The sequence below is a fragment of the Colias eurytheme genome, chromosome 17 (assembly GCF_061535395.1).
Source record: "Colias eurytheme isolate Ceu_HAF_F1 chromosome 17, ilColEury1 Martin Lab GWU primary, whole genome shotgun sequence".
Lineage (NCBI taxonomy): Eukaryota > Metazoa > Arthropoda > Insecta > Lepidoptera > Pieridae > Colias > Colias eurytheme.
The window spans coordinates 7,891,945-7,908,365 of NC_142996.1; the positions used below are offsets into that span (position 1 = coordinate 7,891,945).

Consider the following 16,421-nt stretch of genomic DNA (forward strand, 5'->3'; position numbering starts at 1 on the left):
CGTGTATTTGTATTGTAAATGAAACAAGTTCTGAACTGAGAGACATCGGATGGATTTACATTTCAGACGAGGGTTAAAAATTTACATTACCTTTGATATTCGTTTACGAAAAGTAAAGCTGATGGTTAAGTTCGTCCTACTTTTTATACTTTGTGTAAAGAATTTTAACATTCAAATGAGTACATAGTCGATGAAAAAATATCTTTACGTTTATAGAAAAAAAATCATATTAACATCATCATATATCAAAAATCGTACTGACAGGCCTACGTGAAAGCACTCTGAAAGTTTCTGAATAAGGATTAAATATTACTGCAAATTCCTTATAGATCTTTAAGGAATTAGTAACGAGCATGCATCATGAATATTTATCAAGTGGGGCGTCATAATTTACGAATATATCGGTTGTCGAGTGAGCCTGTATCACAGGGTTAATAGCTGTTAAATAACCATACACGTAATATATTATTACTATCTAAAGGAACTGACAATAATTAAAGAAGGAATATACTGTTAGGTACAAGTTAGGTAAATTAGTTTTTCCTATTTGTGAATTCTTTCTTTACTGTATTAGAGAAACGATTGCAAGATAATCATGTTATATATCTATTCCTTCCTTCCTATTCCTTCTTGTTTATTTTTTTTAGTGAAACTTTCACAAGAATAACTAAACTTTAGTTGAACCACGTTGAACCAAAAATATTTTCTAGTACATAGTGTAGCTTGTCGTGCAAAATGTGTCACAAAATGGGTATCCAATTTTGTATAGCGCAGAAAAAGCTGACTCTCTCCAATCTATCACAATTCACACGGCAGCCGGCCTAATGAACGATTCTTTGAGATTTTCCTCACTTTTTCACACCGTGATATTGTTACACGTCGACAACCGTGAATGCAAGGATAGCTTCAAAGATTTGTAAAGAATTTTATACTCTATTCTTCTGAAATGAAAATGTAGGTAGGTACCTACTAGTTTTCTTTAAGCACTGATGTTGTTAGTTAGTCGAGAAATATAAGTAATAAGTCGTATTATTTATATCTAATTAAAACATGAACACTTTTACAAGGATTATATTGTTAGTTACCAAATAGAATAGAACACAGCAAACTTTTATCTTTACTCACCAACATTTTGGCAACGAACCCTTTTTCTGGGCTATTTTTAAACAACAAAGTTACGTTAGAAGTCAAGGTGAACGAACAAGGCCAACCAGTAAGGCTATTTATATAAAGTTTTTTTTATCTACATACAATGTCACACAAATTAAAACCACCCTTTATAAATTTAAATGTATTTAATGTGTTTATTATAGATCTAGCTGTGCCCCGTGGTTTTACCCGCAATGCTCCGCTCCTGTTGGTCAAGCGTGATGTTATATAGCCTATGTATAAAGCGATAAATGGGCCTATCTAACACCGAAAGAATTTTTCAAATTGGACCAGTAGTTCCTGAGCGCGTTCAAACAAACAAACAAACTCTTCAGCTTAAAAATATTAGTATAGAAGTATAGATAAGTAAAGCAGTGAACTAAACACTCGTTTCTCTTAATAATCTTTAGATAAAAGTAGTTTGAAGGGCCATTGACCTGGTTATTGTCCTTCGTGATAAAGTCAACAAGTCTCATTAAGGACAGCGCAAGTCTGTAGTGGACACTAGAGTATTTGAAATACTCTTTTTGCAATAATCCAAAATAATAGTTTATAACAATTCATTTCATCTTAGTTAATTTAGTAACATAAAAATTGTGCTTCAAAAATTATTAGTGGACTGAAATAAGGTTTTATCACAGAATACACAATAGTAGCTAATGGTTTTATTCTGTAATATGTGTATGAAATGTGTGTAGGTATACGTATATTCCCTATGATTCCCGTAATTATAAAAATAAAAGGTGTAATAACATACAGAGAAATAACGATAAAACATCACATACGCCAATAGAATTACATTTTGTACCCTAAAAATTTCAGTTTGGGTACAGGCGACTTAACATTTACTTTTTCCTGTGATTGCCTCGCAGAGATCACTAATAACTGATAAGGCCACCAAATAAGTGGTACTCTGTGTTTTTCGGTAAGTAGTTAATATTATAGTTACTATAATATTAAAGTATTAAATAAATAAATACGTAAGAAATTACAGATTATCTCTATCTACGGGATGAATGAAAATGGCTTCATTATTCGGCGGATAGTTGCAACATCCAAACTACCTGCAATGCGCAACCGAGGGTGTGAATGTGCGGGTTTTGGTCCTTTATTTTAATTGAAACCATCTTGTCTACCCATTTGTGTTTATACCTGTTTGAACTATTATGGTAGGGTTGTTAAAGAAGCGATTAAAGAGGTTAAGTTAATGTTAGACTGTTAGCGTAATAAAGGGTTATTATTTGATAATCGTAATTTTAATATTATATGTAAATAAAATAAATAAATAAATTATTTTTCAGGACAATTTTCACACACGGCACGATCTGATCCCATACTAAGCTTTCGCTTGAGTTATGGAAACCAGATGGCTGATAAACATGCATATATAATATGTATGTTTTAATAGTAGAATTAAGTGTGCACATTAAGTGATATTATGAATTATTGTTTATGATTTTAAGATATGAATAGCAAGAATCGAAATGTATTAGGCATTATACCACAAGTCAATTACAAAACACATCGGTCCACACGTCTTATTGAATTTGTTTAAATAATATTATGTCGTAGTCATTTGTTAATGTTTTATTTATATAAATGTAGAAAGCACATTAACTGGTTGAGAAGAAATTTATACCTGCCGAAGTTGTTATGTTATGTTCGATTCCTCAACTTCTGGACATCAACTTGGTTTTTTGTCAGTTTAAATGACAAATGTATGAAAATAAAGATAAGAAAATGTTAAAAATGGTATTATCAGTTGTATTGTAACCGGCCCTATATCTCAAAGAACTGACGAAACCCTTTGATCCGTTGATCTTTGCATTCATACATATTCTACTAAATAGTTGAACGCTACCTCCATCAACTTTCCTCTATCAATCTTCATTAGTTTCTCTTTGTCCCGAACCAGAACTTAGAAAAAGAACCACAACAATATAACATATATTATTAACATAACATAAAGTCTAATTTCGTTTACAAAATATATCAAAGCACGCCGACTATAGCATTAAATTCAAAATAACCTTTTAAAACTACAAAATTAAAAGCGAAATGTATTTCCGCCTGCAACTTATAATTTTAACCAAGCGTTGTTTTTCTTATCATCTTTTTAATTAAATTAAGCTTTGGAAGGGAAAAGAATTTCCACTCAAATGTGTAAGTATTTATTTAATATGAATAGGAAAGATGTGTATGTATGTATGTTAGCTACTCTTTCACGCAAATACTATTGAACCGATTACAAGGAAATTTAGCACTCATATTGAGGGTAACTTGGACTAACACATAGGATAGGTTTTAGCCCGGTAATCCTACGGGAAGGGGTATTATGCGGGTTATTCTTTGAACACGCGGGCGAAGCCACGGGTGGAAAGCTAGTTTTCGATATATATAGAAAACAAGCTTTCCGCCCTTGGATTAAATAGTAATATTAATATGTTCTACGTGATCTTATACGATATTAACTCAGGCTAAGCTGTTTTCTCTGAGCGCTATTCAAGACTCTCACAACTTATTAGATATTCATAAATCATGAATAATTTAACTATCACTTCGCTCCACTGAATGTTCTTTACTATTTAGCCTTTCTGAGACATTGACATTTTAGGTTATATTGAAAAGGTCAGAGATAAAATATGTACGATCGAAAACATTATGTGTTTAATGAAAAGGGGTAATCAATTGAAAATCTTCGTATCGTTGTTGATGAATAAATATATATGTTACTAGGTATTATTTAAATTATCAGAAGATCATTCACATCTATTAGATCTACGATTATAGCTACAGACATGCTACAGACATAGGCTACGACGTAGCCATAGCGTAGCATAACTTATTAGAGTAAATATAATGATCAGTATTTTCCATAATGTGATAAAAAAAATTCACTACACTTATATATACACACACTAGAATTATATATTGTTATATTTAAAACCCAGTGATATAATATTATTCTTATAGCTTTTTTTTTTCGGGTATATTTGATTTTTGCAAAATTGCATAATTAAAAGGATCTTTAGTAAAAATTATTCCAATGTATTTATTTAACTCAGACATCAATAGTCTGAACAGTACTATCAATTTAGGCAAATTAAGCTTACCTCGCCAACGTGCCTGGCTACGAGCAACTACGGCGAAACTAGTCTACGCCGTAGCACTGTTTAACAGCCACGATTATAGCTCACGATTGGTCTACGGACTTGAAACATATTAACACAAGAGGACTTCAGCGTCTTATTACAAAAAAACTAAAATAGACCCGGTTTAAACCAAGATTATAAAGTCATGGTTTAACTTTAGAACTGAAGGTTTAACTTTACCTTATGACTTTATTTACATTAGTTATAATAATTAGTCTAATGACTACAATTTGAACCATCGTTCAACTAATGTTTATCTTCGGACCATAGATAGTCTATGGTTTAACGCTAAAACATGTTTTGTAATAAGACTTACTAAGACCATGGTTTTAATACGACTTGGAGTTACGACCCGATTTGGTAGTACGTGTTGTAATAAGACGGTAAAAGTTTCAATGTGTAATATTAACTTGTAGACTGCGTTGTGCTATTACGGGAACTACTTAATATTCTAAACCCATAGTCAGTAACAGTGTACCAGCGGCTTGTTCTAATACCGGGATTAGGTTAGCGGGAAATTCATTTATAATCTCATAATTTTATGGTACAGGTGCTGTAATATGATGGTTTTAAGCTTCGTTTTATAAAACTCACTTGGCTTAAATTTTTATGTTTAGCTAATTATTTATGTTCGGTTAATACTAGGCATGTTTAAACAAGCTTTTTGACCAGAAGTTTTGCCAACGTGCAAAATAAATATGACCTGCATGATATATAATTATAAAATTGATATTAGTATTGATTTTCTCATATTTTAAGTCGAATTTTTATTATTCACAGAGAAGAATTTTTGTGATACTTTTATAGTTTTTATGTAGAATCTTGTGTTTTTATAGCGCCAAGTTTTTAAGGCGAGCCTTTACTTGAGATCGAAATATTACCTGAAATCTTTAGTTAAACGAATTATTTTAAAAAATATAAAATACCAGTCTGCTAACAATGTTGTTTTTTTTCAATAGATATTCAAATTTAGAGTTCAATACTTTAAAAAAAGCTGCTAACGTCAATGAACGAACTTAATATCCATACTAATATTATAAATGCGAAAGTAACTCTGTCTGTCTGTCTGTTACTTATAATCACGCCTTAACTACTGAACCAATTTGCATGAAATTTGGTATAGAGATATTTTGATACCCGAGAAAGGACATAGGCTACTTTTTACCCCGGGACATAGAATAGGTTTTATTCCGGAAATCCTACGGGAACGGGAACTATGCGGATTTTTTGTTTGACTGCACGGGCGAAGCCGCGGATGGAAAGCTAGTTATAAATATGGCTGTAAATTGTATAAACAAGTAGTCGTAAATAAAGAGGATTAATCTATTCCGCAGATCTTAACGCGACACCAGCAAAGCAATAAGTCTTTACCCCTTTTCCTCTCTTTGGCTGTTAATAAATATCCTTTTACTGAAATAAATCTTACTTTCAATATACTTATCGCATAAAACGATTACATTTACAGTATTATAAGAAAGAGACAACACGTCAGAAATAATATATTGTTAGATAAAATTATATACGAATATCGAGATAAATAGCGACCTAAAAGTTACGACTTAATCATGAAGATTAAACATATTTATAAATTCATGTTAAGCGATACGTGTATCAGTTTTTAAACTGTTCGAAAGCAAATTTGCGCGGCCACGTATAGAGGCTGAATGGAGTTCGTCGGAACGAAAATAAACCTGAACTTTCATGAATTTTCGAATGAATACTATGAAATTTATGCCACGCGGAGAAAATCCTTTGATGCCTCTGTCGTTGTCAATCAGTACGTGAATAAAAATTGTGAAGAAAAGTGTTTTATGCATTAAAATGGTTTATTTTAATGCATAAAACACTTTTATAGCTTCAATTTATGGAACCATGAATGACCGTGGGGTTCCAGTAAAAATTTTTGTATAAATGTCGGAACGGGCTTTATGGTCTTATTCACAGATGGGTTTTTAAGGCTTTAAAACCGAAAAACTAACATGTGAAATGAATGCGTTGAAAGATAAAACTCTCATGTATGCTCCAGAATATTCTGGATGTAATTTAGCAAAGATATATTTAAGCCTCATTCATAAAACGAAAAGTGAAACTCTTGGTTTGGAAAAAGTTTGCCAAATTCTTCACCACTAAAGTAAATGTATGAATTACACCATAACATCACAAAAATCATAAGAAGCACCAGAATACGTATCGTGGTTTTAAACTATTACAATGTTAATGAAATAAATAATACACAAATTATAATAGGATAGGAAATAAATATTATCAGGAATAGGCAACTACTTATAACTGTACTGAAATATCTCTTACTCTAAAGGATTACTAGTTACAAGAGAAGTAGTTGAATTTTTCCGCAAGCTTTCAAGTGGCCTGCTTATCTCACACGAGTGTTTCGCGCCATCCTGTAAAACTTGTCTATTCGTTTTAGTCTATAGAATAAGTTTGAAAAAGGTGAAGATGGTTTGAAGACGACGAAGAAGAAGGTTAACATTTGGCGTATCTAAAATCTTTATGTGATGTAGAATTACTATACACCTACACTTTGGAATAATGTGAATTTTTTAATGTTATTTTTTATATGATTTTTGAAGTACATATATGTATATTTATCTTTCTTATTACTCTGCCAAAAATTGTCGCTAAGTATATATGGAGTCGAAAATATATCAATGAAAGTTATTTTATAACCTAGTGCTATGCAAGCTGCCTAAAATAAATACAATTTTATTTTTCCATTTTTTATTTCAAACTGTACAACAGTGAGGCGCACAGATACCTACAAAAAAAAAATGTATGCGTGTACTAGATTACACACGTAAGAAGTGAAACTTCTTTATGACCTTAAAAATATCACGAGTATAGCGTAACGCAAAAATGTCACGCGTACGGCGTAACGCAAAAATGTCACGCGTACGGCGTAACGCAAAAATGTTACACTAAATTTTTGTCCAACGCCGATAAAGAAGTTTCACTTCAAAAATTAAAAACCCAGTTTTTGCGCGAACAACGCACGTTTTGATTTAGTATTAAAATCGATGTAGGTACCTATACCTACACGTTATTTCTAACAAATATCACAATAAAGTACTAACATTTCAATCAAAATATAATAAATGTATTTTACACAAAAAATAACAACCATCCGTACTATTTCAATTTCAGAAAAGCGACGCGCATTAAATTTTACCGCCTTAAAAGTTAAGAGTTAATACATAAATCACTGACATGGAAAAAGTCCTGCCGTTTTAATACCGTCGATTTTCAATTACCGCGATAGTTCACGGTTGACTTGCCAATGCGCAATAACCCTAATGGCTTTGTCAAATAGAACGCGTTATTAGCGCGCGTCAAAACGCTAACCTGACGCCAAGATTCCGCAATGTATATGTGATTGAACTACGCGCTATTGACTTTGTCGCTCTGTTTGACAGTATAATAGCGCATAGTACATAACAAATCAGCGTCAAGACAACGCTTTGATGCGCGCTTATACCTAACACGTGCTATTTTACAAAGGCAATATAGCGCGTAGGTATTACATTACATCTCGTAGTCATAGCGCGGCATCAGGTTAGCGCTTTGACGCGCGCTTTAACGCGTTCTATCTGGCAAAGCCATAAAGTGTAACGGAACGTACTCACAGTCTAAAATCAAAACCCAAAATGCAGGCGATATTCGCTCATATTTTACGTAGTAAGAAGGAAAATTGCACTTTGGTAAATGCAAAGTTCAACTTTGGAAAATCTATACTACTAATATTATAAAGCTCAAGAGTTTATATATTACGTTGAACGCACTTATCTTTGGAACCGCTATAACTTAAAAAAAATAGTTTTTTGTAATGTCTGTATTGTATTTAATATTCCTTGACATTATTAAGGGGGAATAGAATTATGTAATATAAATATACACAATGATTCATGTAATGAGATGTCTTCGTTAAAATTCGCAAACAACGAACTCAAAAAAGCTATTTTCCAACGCAGCAGCTTTGTAAGCAAATCAAGAAGAATATTGCCTTGTAAACATAAGCCTCCTTCCCCTGAGAGATTTACGAGCGTCACGTGATTAGCGTCGAAATGCCCAAAATGCTAAAGCTTCGTATTCATGGGAAACATTTGCTGCGCAACAGTTGAACAACAGTTGATAGGATGTTACTGCAAACTTTGTTAAAGGACACCTGCATAAATTACAGCAACTCGCGGAACAATGGAACATCTACATCGGCAATCACCGAGGCGCCCGCCCTGCTGAAGACAAAGACCACTCTTGGTTCTATCATCGAATCGGACGTACATTATTAAGTTACATATAATTTTTCACTGTATTTTTTATGGAATAAATATTTTTAAAGATAATTTTCGTTTCGTTTTTTTGCGCCTTCGCTGGCCGGTCAATATAATTTGTTAAGCGAGAACATTAGAAAACATTAAACACACTACAATACTCATATTGTCAGCAACATATTTCAAGCAACTCTGCAACATGTTGCTCACAAGTTGTTGGCTTAAGACACAGCATTTGAATGAAATCGCTGTGGCGTGTCACGTATATTAGATACAGATGTTCTATTGAATTTAAGGGTCCTTGCCATTTAATCCAACATGTGGTTTTTATCAAAGATGCGTATAGATTTTGACAAAATTTGTTTAAGAAATGCGTACATTCATTTTATTAAAAATAAGTTATTTGCAATACAAACATAAAACAAACAATTTCATAACACTGAAAATAGAAATAGAAGACAGAATATTAACCAGTACCTAATTGAAAAATCTGCCTTTAATATTATATTCTCTACAGAAAATCGAGTAGGCTTTAACTCGAGTTAATAAACGCTCTCACTGGGACAGTTATCACGCCCTTATGGAAGTGTGGGGATGATAGCATATTTACAGTATATTATCATGTTTATAACGTTCGCCTTCTTGTTTTATAAAGAGCTGAGATTCGTTACACTCACAGACTTTTTATGTTACCTTTGCGCTCATCTTATTCTTGATGTAGATTTTATATTTGCTTGCTTTTTATTAATACTTACAGTAAAGGGTCGTTCGCTTCTGTTACGTTGAAATATTTATATAACACTAGCGGTCCGCCCCGGCTTCGCCCGTGGTACATATTTACGTTTTCTCTACATAAGAACCATCCTCGTACTTCAAGGAATATAATAAAAAAAGAATTATCGAAATCGGTTCAGCCGTTCTCGAGTTATGCGCTTACCAACACATTTTGCGATTCATTTTTATATATAAGAGAAGATAGATAACAAGTTTCAAGTTTTACACTTATAAGCAAAAGGCTGTGTATCAGTTATTGCTGTGCTGTTCGTGAGTATAAGACAGGTTTTCAAACGCTCATTATAAGTAAAACTTACAATTATATTCTTTAATAGTATATAGATTGCAGATTACTTATTTAAAGTTATACACCATACAAATGAAAAAAATACACACAGCAATATGTAACAAACAGATTATAATTTAATTTAGTTCCGCATTACGCAATTGCAATACATTAACCGTGTTAAATGCAATTTATAACGAATCGATAATAATAGAACAAGCTATTATTATAATGCGATCAATTTAGTGAATGTTGTAACTTTTTATGAAGCGTATTAAAATATGTATATATTACTAGCGGTCCGCCCCGGCTTCGCCCGTGGTACATGTTTACGTTTTCTCTACATAAGAACCATCCTCGTACTTCAAGGAATATAATAAAAAAAGAATTATCGAAATCGGTTCAGCCGTTCTCGAGTTATGCACTTACCAACACATTTTGCGATTCATTTTTATATATAAGATAAGATATAAATAAATATCATAAATATACCTAAAACTGTAATTTCTTCAAATGCCGTATTGCCTTTCGTATGAATAATATTTCGAAACGTCAAATTGTAACATACGCAGTCGTGGATGTTTATTCTGGTTGTTTTTATACATTAATTATGTACATTTGATGTACATACGATGGTCCTGTCAAAAGCATCCAAACAATTTCAGCAAAAAAAAAGAAACGCGGTAGGCCGGTAAATCTAATAAAAAGTATCTTTCGGAGTACTACCCACAAAACTGTAAATATAAATTACAAAAAAAATAACTTAAAATTTCTAATCCATTTATTTATGTACCTACGTGTCTTTGATCGCAAAATTAACATCAACAACTAATTCTAATTGATTCAGGTATTCCTAAAATAAGCAATAAATTAAAATATATTAACGATATTGCCATCAAAGTTGTTGTCAGTTCGACGGGCGTGAAGTTAGGGACAGATGGCGCTGCGGTGGCACAGTTCTGAAGTTGGCGCCAACTGCTGTCACGAGCCTAGCTACTTGAACGTTCAACAAAAAGTTGGTAACACGAACTAAATTATAATGACATTATTCTCAATTGTTTGTCGAAAATTCACTGGTAATTAATTAAAATTTTAATGATGGAGAACTTTTGTTATTCTATTAAAAATTCTCGTCGTCCCTTACTTTATTTATCAATTAAAAACTTCTTACTTGACAATAACAAAGTCTCGAATTAATTCAATTTTTAATACCGTCTGCGTCGGGACTCAGGACTTTGTAGTGATACATTAAAAATAAGCCCAAAGCGGAAACTTAATCCCGTTACACATTAACGAGGTTTTTCTCGTTCTCTACATGTGCTTTACTAGTTGACGCTCTTGTTTGAGTAGAAAGCATATAATTATTAAAGTATTAAGTGTTTATAAGTACCTACTTACATATTTATTTAATTATTTTTATACCTACCTACTTTGAAAGGTAATTTATACTTATCCATGAAAATAACATTTGATTTTAACCAATTGAAACTTCAAAAACTTTTAAAATCATAATTTTATATCCCTAATCCCTTTGATATACAAAGGAATGCTATTTCTGTACTCGAAGTATAACCGAAACATGTCCCTTTTACCAATAACCTATTCACACGCCTACCTCTCTACAACTTTGTCCTTTATTATAAACGATTTCCCTTCAATCACAATACGTAAACTGACAAAGACATAAATCTAAACAAACATTTGTTTGCGAAAAGAAATATTTTCGATACAGCCGACGACTTTGTCGCCGACTTTAATATCTCCTAATGCTTTTTATTCAAACTTTCGTCGGATCCCACCTGTGACAAATTCGGGATTTATATTGGAAAAACATAACTTCAGAAGGGGATGTGGGGGATGTTTACGGGTGTTCTTTTACGTGTACTTTTAGAATTTTAACATGCGGAAGTTATGAAACGTATCTACGTAAACATCGCATAGAAATTTATTAAAATAATCGGCTGTATCTACCTGAGCAAATATAATAGGGTAGGGGAATTTATGAAAGAACCGATGTTTTAGTTCATAGTGAAAATATAAACAATACAGAAACTAACATTTATAAATAACATCTCTGCCATTATTAAAATACCATTCAAATGAATTCTAACATGATGGTCTATCTACCTATATCATAAACTGAAATTGTTTTTCATTTCAATATAAAATACGAGTCTGTTTTCAAGGAATACGCTACAATATAGACGAATAGACAACAAAAGCGCATTATAATCCGACCATTAAAAGGAAACCCCGCATTATAACTATTATACAACGCAATTCTCGAAGAAACATCACACAAAAAGCAGTGAGCCGTAAGATGAAAGCACAGACCACAATGTACGAATATAAGTGGACACACTTACTAATTGTGCTCCCTGAGGGCGGTGGAATTCTAAAGTCGCCCTAGATCTTGGCACGTTGCCAGATACTGGATAATATTAATTACTAAAGCCTCGCTGGCAAAATGCGGCTGCTTCTAACTACCGCTTTCAACATGTTCTATGGCGGATCTAACCCAGAATAGCGCCTAGATTGAATTCACTATAAATTTAATAAGGTTTGATTGGAATTGAGTAGTGTATGTTTTAACAAGTGCGTCATTTTTCCAAGCTATTCGTATATAATTATAAAGGTATTCAAAATACGAATTTATATGTCTCTAATGTAGTATAATAATAACTTAACCGTAAATAGAAATCTATATCACACATTCTAGACAAGGCTTAAGGTCAAATAAGAACTGGGTATTAAGAATTATTTGATTAAATATCTTACGGACAGTTAATAATTCCATAGACACACATAAATCTGAAACTAAGTAAATACGATGTAATAACAGAAGTTATTTCGTACATCGCAGAAAATTGGATTATTTGTTGTATCAAAAACGAGTCCCAAAGGTCGTATATCATAAACAAATGCATTACAAATAACTAAAGGAGGAAGAATTTTTCATATAAAAACGTAAATCTTCGTCTCAATATTGGGTTGAAAGGAAAACAAAAATAAGGAAAAATCTGAAGAAGAAGCTACTTCGATTCTTCAAAAGTACGGGATAAATAAGTTAAATTAGTTAATACAAAATGTTAGTTCCAAGTTTTATAAACCGCCATCTTGTTTCACGGTCTGAGTGATATGTAAGGTGCATTTCCTTCAGAGGGGAATAATAAAAATAAAGTGTATTAGTGCAAAAGCGGACTACGAATAAGATATTTATTTGCGTTGAAAATCGAAATCCCAGGTCGGTTGTTTAGTTGAACAGTCTTGTGAACCAGCCGTGCACTTATAGCACAATTGTAAGAAACCTTTTAGCTGGGTTTTATGGTTTCTGGTTTATAATGGCCTATGATTTTTCGGCTTTATATTTTAAAGACGATCTCTTAAGTAGGTATAGTAAGCCTGTACTTGTCAAGAGGGTAAGGTGAAGGTTAGTTACTCTTTATCTCATATACAGGAGAGAAATAGAGTAATGCATAATTTATAAGTAATGTTATTTCAATCAATTAAAACAAAGTTACAAATAAGTATTCGTTATTTCAAAATTGTATCATTTTTTGTAGAAAAATTATTTTTTTTTTTACTTATTTTTTACATACATAGATTCCTTACAGCTATTTGTATTACAATATTTATAATTAACTTTAACAAAACAATACGCCAATAAAAAGGAATACCAATAATAAGACAATTAATGTGACAGTAGTTTTACATTAATTATAACAATGACAAAGTGGAAAGAATTAATATATAATATATATATTTTTTTTTGGACATGGTATACAAAAAAGAGGAAAACGTACCCATTATCAACTTAATAATCAAAAATGGCATTACATAATTCGGCTTTACCCATTTTGAATTATGGGGCTGTTGTACTTATTCTAATAGAGTGTGATATGAATGTATTATGTGGTTAACTAGATTTCAAAAACGAATAATTACAAATATAAAGTAAATAGGGTGAAAATCGTATGCCAAACTAATCTAATTAATATTCTAACAAACTTATCTTCATCCCCAAAGTTACTAACGTGACTTTGTTTCAGGTGACTGGTCATTCATTATCTATATAAACAAACGAAATACATATCTTCATAATATCCCTATTTAGTCACACAAAATATAATTTCTTTTTATTTTCATACAAAAGATACATTAAAAAAAAACACGGAGATTCTGAATTTGGTTTAAACTGTCCAGTTCTTAAAGAAAAAACATCATTCACAAATAAAAGCAATAAAAAGTAAATATTTAATCACGGCCTTTATAAATACGAAAGTTGTTTTGGGCCCAGGATCCGCTGAGCAAAGCTTATTAACGGAAATGAAATTTTCTAGGAGAAAATTTTCTGCGACTTAAATAAACATGATAATATATTAAATAAAGGATCCAACTCGACCTTGGCTGCTTTATGGATTATTCCATTGTTCTTTATATGGAGTCTAAATATCGTTTCTCTATTTATAGATTTAGGTATATTTATTTTATAGACCGGGAGATACTGACACAAAATTTCGAGTCATTTGTAACAGGATGGCGGTTCTACAGGGTTCTTAGTACGCAATGACAAAAAGAAAAATGATGGTGTGAACGCTGGTACTGGCGGCTTAGTCGCGTGGGCGTTAGTCGAACTCGTCGGAAAATAGCGAAAGTCAAACGATTTGTAACAGTATGGCACTTATTTTTCCTGTAAGTTTGAGGATCAACGAATATAAATACAAAATTTCAAAGATCTAGGTGTTGGAAATCTTCACTTATATAAATTAATAATAAATTTATTTTTCAAGTATGACAGCACTTTTTCCCCCTACTAGAAGTATGGCAAATATAATAATGGTCACATTTTATCAAATACTCTCCAAAAAGCCAAATGCAATACTGGTACAAAAAGATAGGCGAAATAAAAAAATTTTGCAGATTTTCGGCGGTATGGCGACCATTTGGAATCGTCCGAAAAGTATGGCATGGCGATTTTCGTAAATGGCTGCACGACGGTGGTTACCTGTGCAAAAGTTAGCTTGGTACAAATGGTTGAATAATTGTTTTTTTTTAATCAACACATTCGCGTCGGTATGGCGGGCTGTAAGTCATACCGGAAAAGTATGGCATGACACTACCGCCTACTTCTTTTTTATGGGCTATCGGTAAATTCTAAAATTTTTGTGTTACAAATCGTTTGACTTTCGCTATTTTTCCGACGAGTTCGACTAACGCCCACGCGACTAACCCACCGGTACCAGCGTTCACACCATCATTTTTCTTTTTGTCATTGCGTACTAAGACCCCTGTGGAACCGCCATCCTGTTACAAATGACTCGAAATTTTGTGTCAGTATCTCCCGGTCTATTAGTCCTAACCATTCATAGTTTCTGAGATGCGTGATATATACATTTAGCTAAGTCTGTCCGGAAATAGGTTCTAAGTTAAAAGATTGCATAATTTTACCAAAATTTAATTGAAGTTCCTCAATATGTAGTATCTACTATTTACACCTATAGAATTGTCTACATAATCTTCGTATTCTTAAGCCTCCTTAATATGATAATAAGAACAAAATAATGATTTACTAAATTAAACCGATAAAATAAAACACTCCAAACGTATTTATACCGTTCCCGCTCTTGACCTTTGCTAGCAAGCTGCTAAGCCCGCAGCACTCAAATTTAACATGTATTTATGCTAATATTAAGAATTATTTCGGCTCGAAATGGATGGCGTCGTGATTACCGCGTCGGAGGCATAAAGTGGCAATTTTTCCATATTTATGACTCTGCTCAACCTAGATCCGGCCAATGCTTAACTTCAGCGGAGTTTTCGTGCAAAAATCGATAATTTAAAACCCTATTCACTTTTAACGGCGTAATTTTTGTAGCTGTGCCATATTTTATGACCTTAATATGAAGCTTTACGGTTCTATATTTTAAATAATGAGGCAACCGAACCAAAGTTTTAAAAATTACTGAGTCGCGCGGTTTTACTTGCAGACGAACCCGCGAGAAATTTAAGTATATCTCTCAATTTTTTATTCTGATCTATAGCGAAATTCAATTGGAAATATATTTTTCCGCATTATAAAATACCTCCTTACTTCAACGAAAAGCAAAGTTAGAAACCTTAGATATAATTTATTAAGAGGCTCTTATACAATTCACAAAAAGGGTATCAGTCTATTTCAGTTAGAGTGATAAATTATGTGTATGGGCCAATTGGATTGTCCGTCAATTTGTTGGAAAGTATAAGCACGTAAAGGTCAGTTCCATTTATAAGTTCTCTACTTCCATATAGAATTTATAAAACTATAGTTTTTATACCTACCTACGAGTAATTAAAAATAAGTAGGTATTCCTGTAGCGGAAGAATTCTAACAAATACCCGCGGCCCCATCATTAAAGCGGCTCGACGGAACACAGTGGGGTTTTAGTCGGTAAATAATATGTAGTTTAAAAAAACTAAAAAACACGCTTTTTATAGAAAACCGAACTAAAAAATAGAAAATTTTATCAAATTAGTGTATTGTCATCGGTCCTCAATAAATCTACAAAGTTTGAACGAAATCTGGCCGTTTAAAGTGGGTCAAAATCGCGCCCAAAGAAGTCGGTTACAAACATACAAACATACAGGTGAAGCTAATATAAAGCGTGTAAAAATAGAATCCGACATAACCCACGGCTCCTTCCCCGGGGGCCGTGGGTATCTTTGGAAGATTTCCCCACTATAAAAAAAGGTATTTCTTCTATTATATTAGATTTTGGATTAAACCTACTACAATAA

The 16,421-nt window shown here is 32.5% G+C and overlaps 1 protein-coding gene and 1 long non-coding RNA gene across 2 annotated transcripts in view; both read right to left on the reverse strand.

Moving 5' to 3' along the window:
• LOC149901337 (uncharacterized) overlaps nucleotides 1-16,421 on the reverse strand; it is a 197,218-nt gene that overhangs the window by 68,687 nt on the left and 112,110 nt on the right. The window contains exon 2 of the long non-coding RNA XR_016457678.1: nucleotides 14,329-14,652. This is a non-coding gene — a long non-coding RNA (uncharacterized LOC149901337). The remainder of the gene's footprint in view (nucleotides 1-14,328; nucleotides 14,653-16,421) is intronic.
• beta4GalNAcTA (beta1,4-N-acetylgalactosaminyltransferase A) overlaps nucleotides 1-16,421 on the reverse strand; it is a 117,710-nt gene that overhangs the window by 33,001 nt on the left and 68,288 nt on the right. The window lies entirely within an intron of this gene.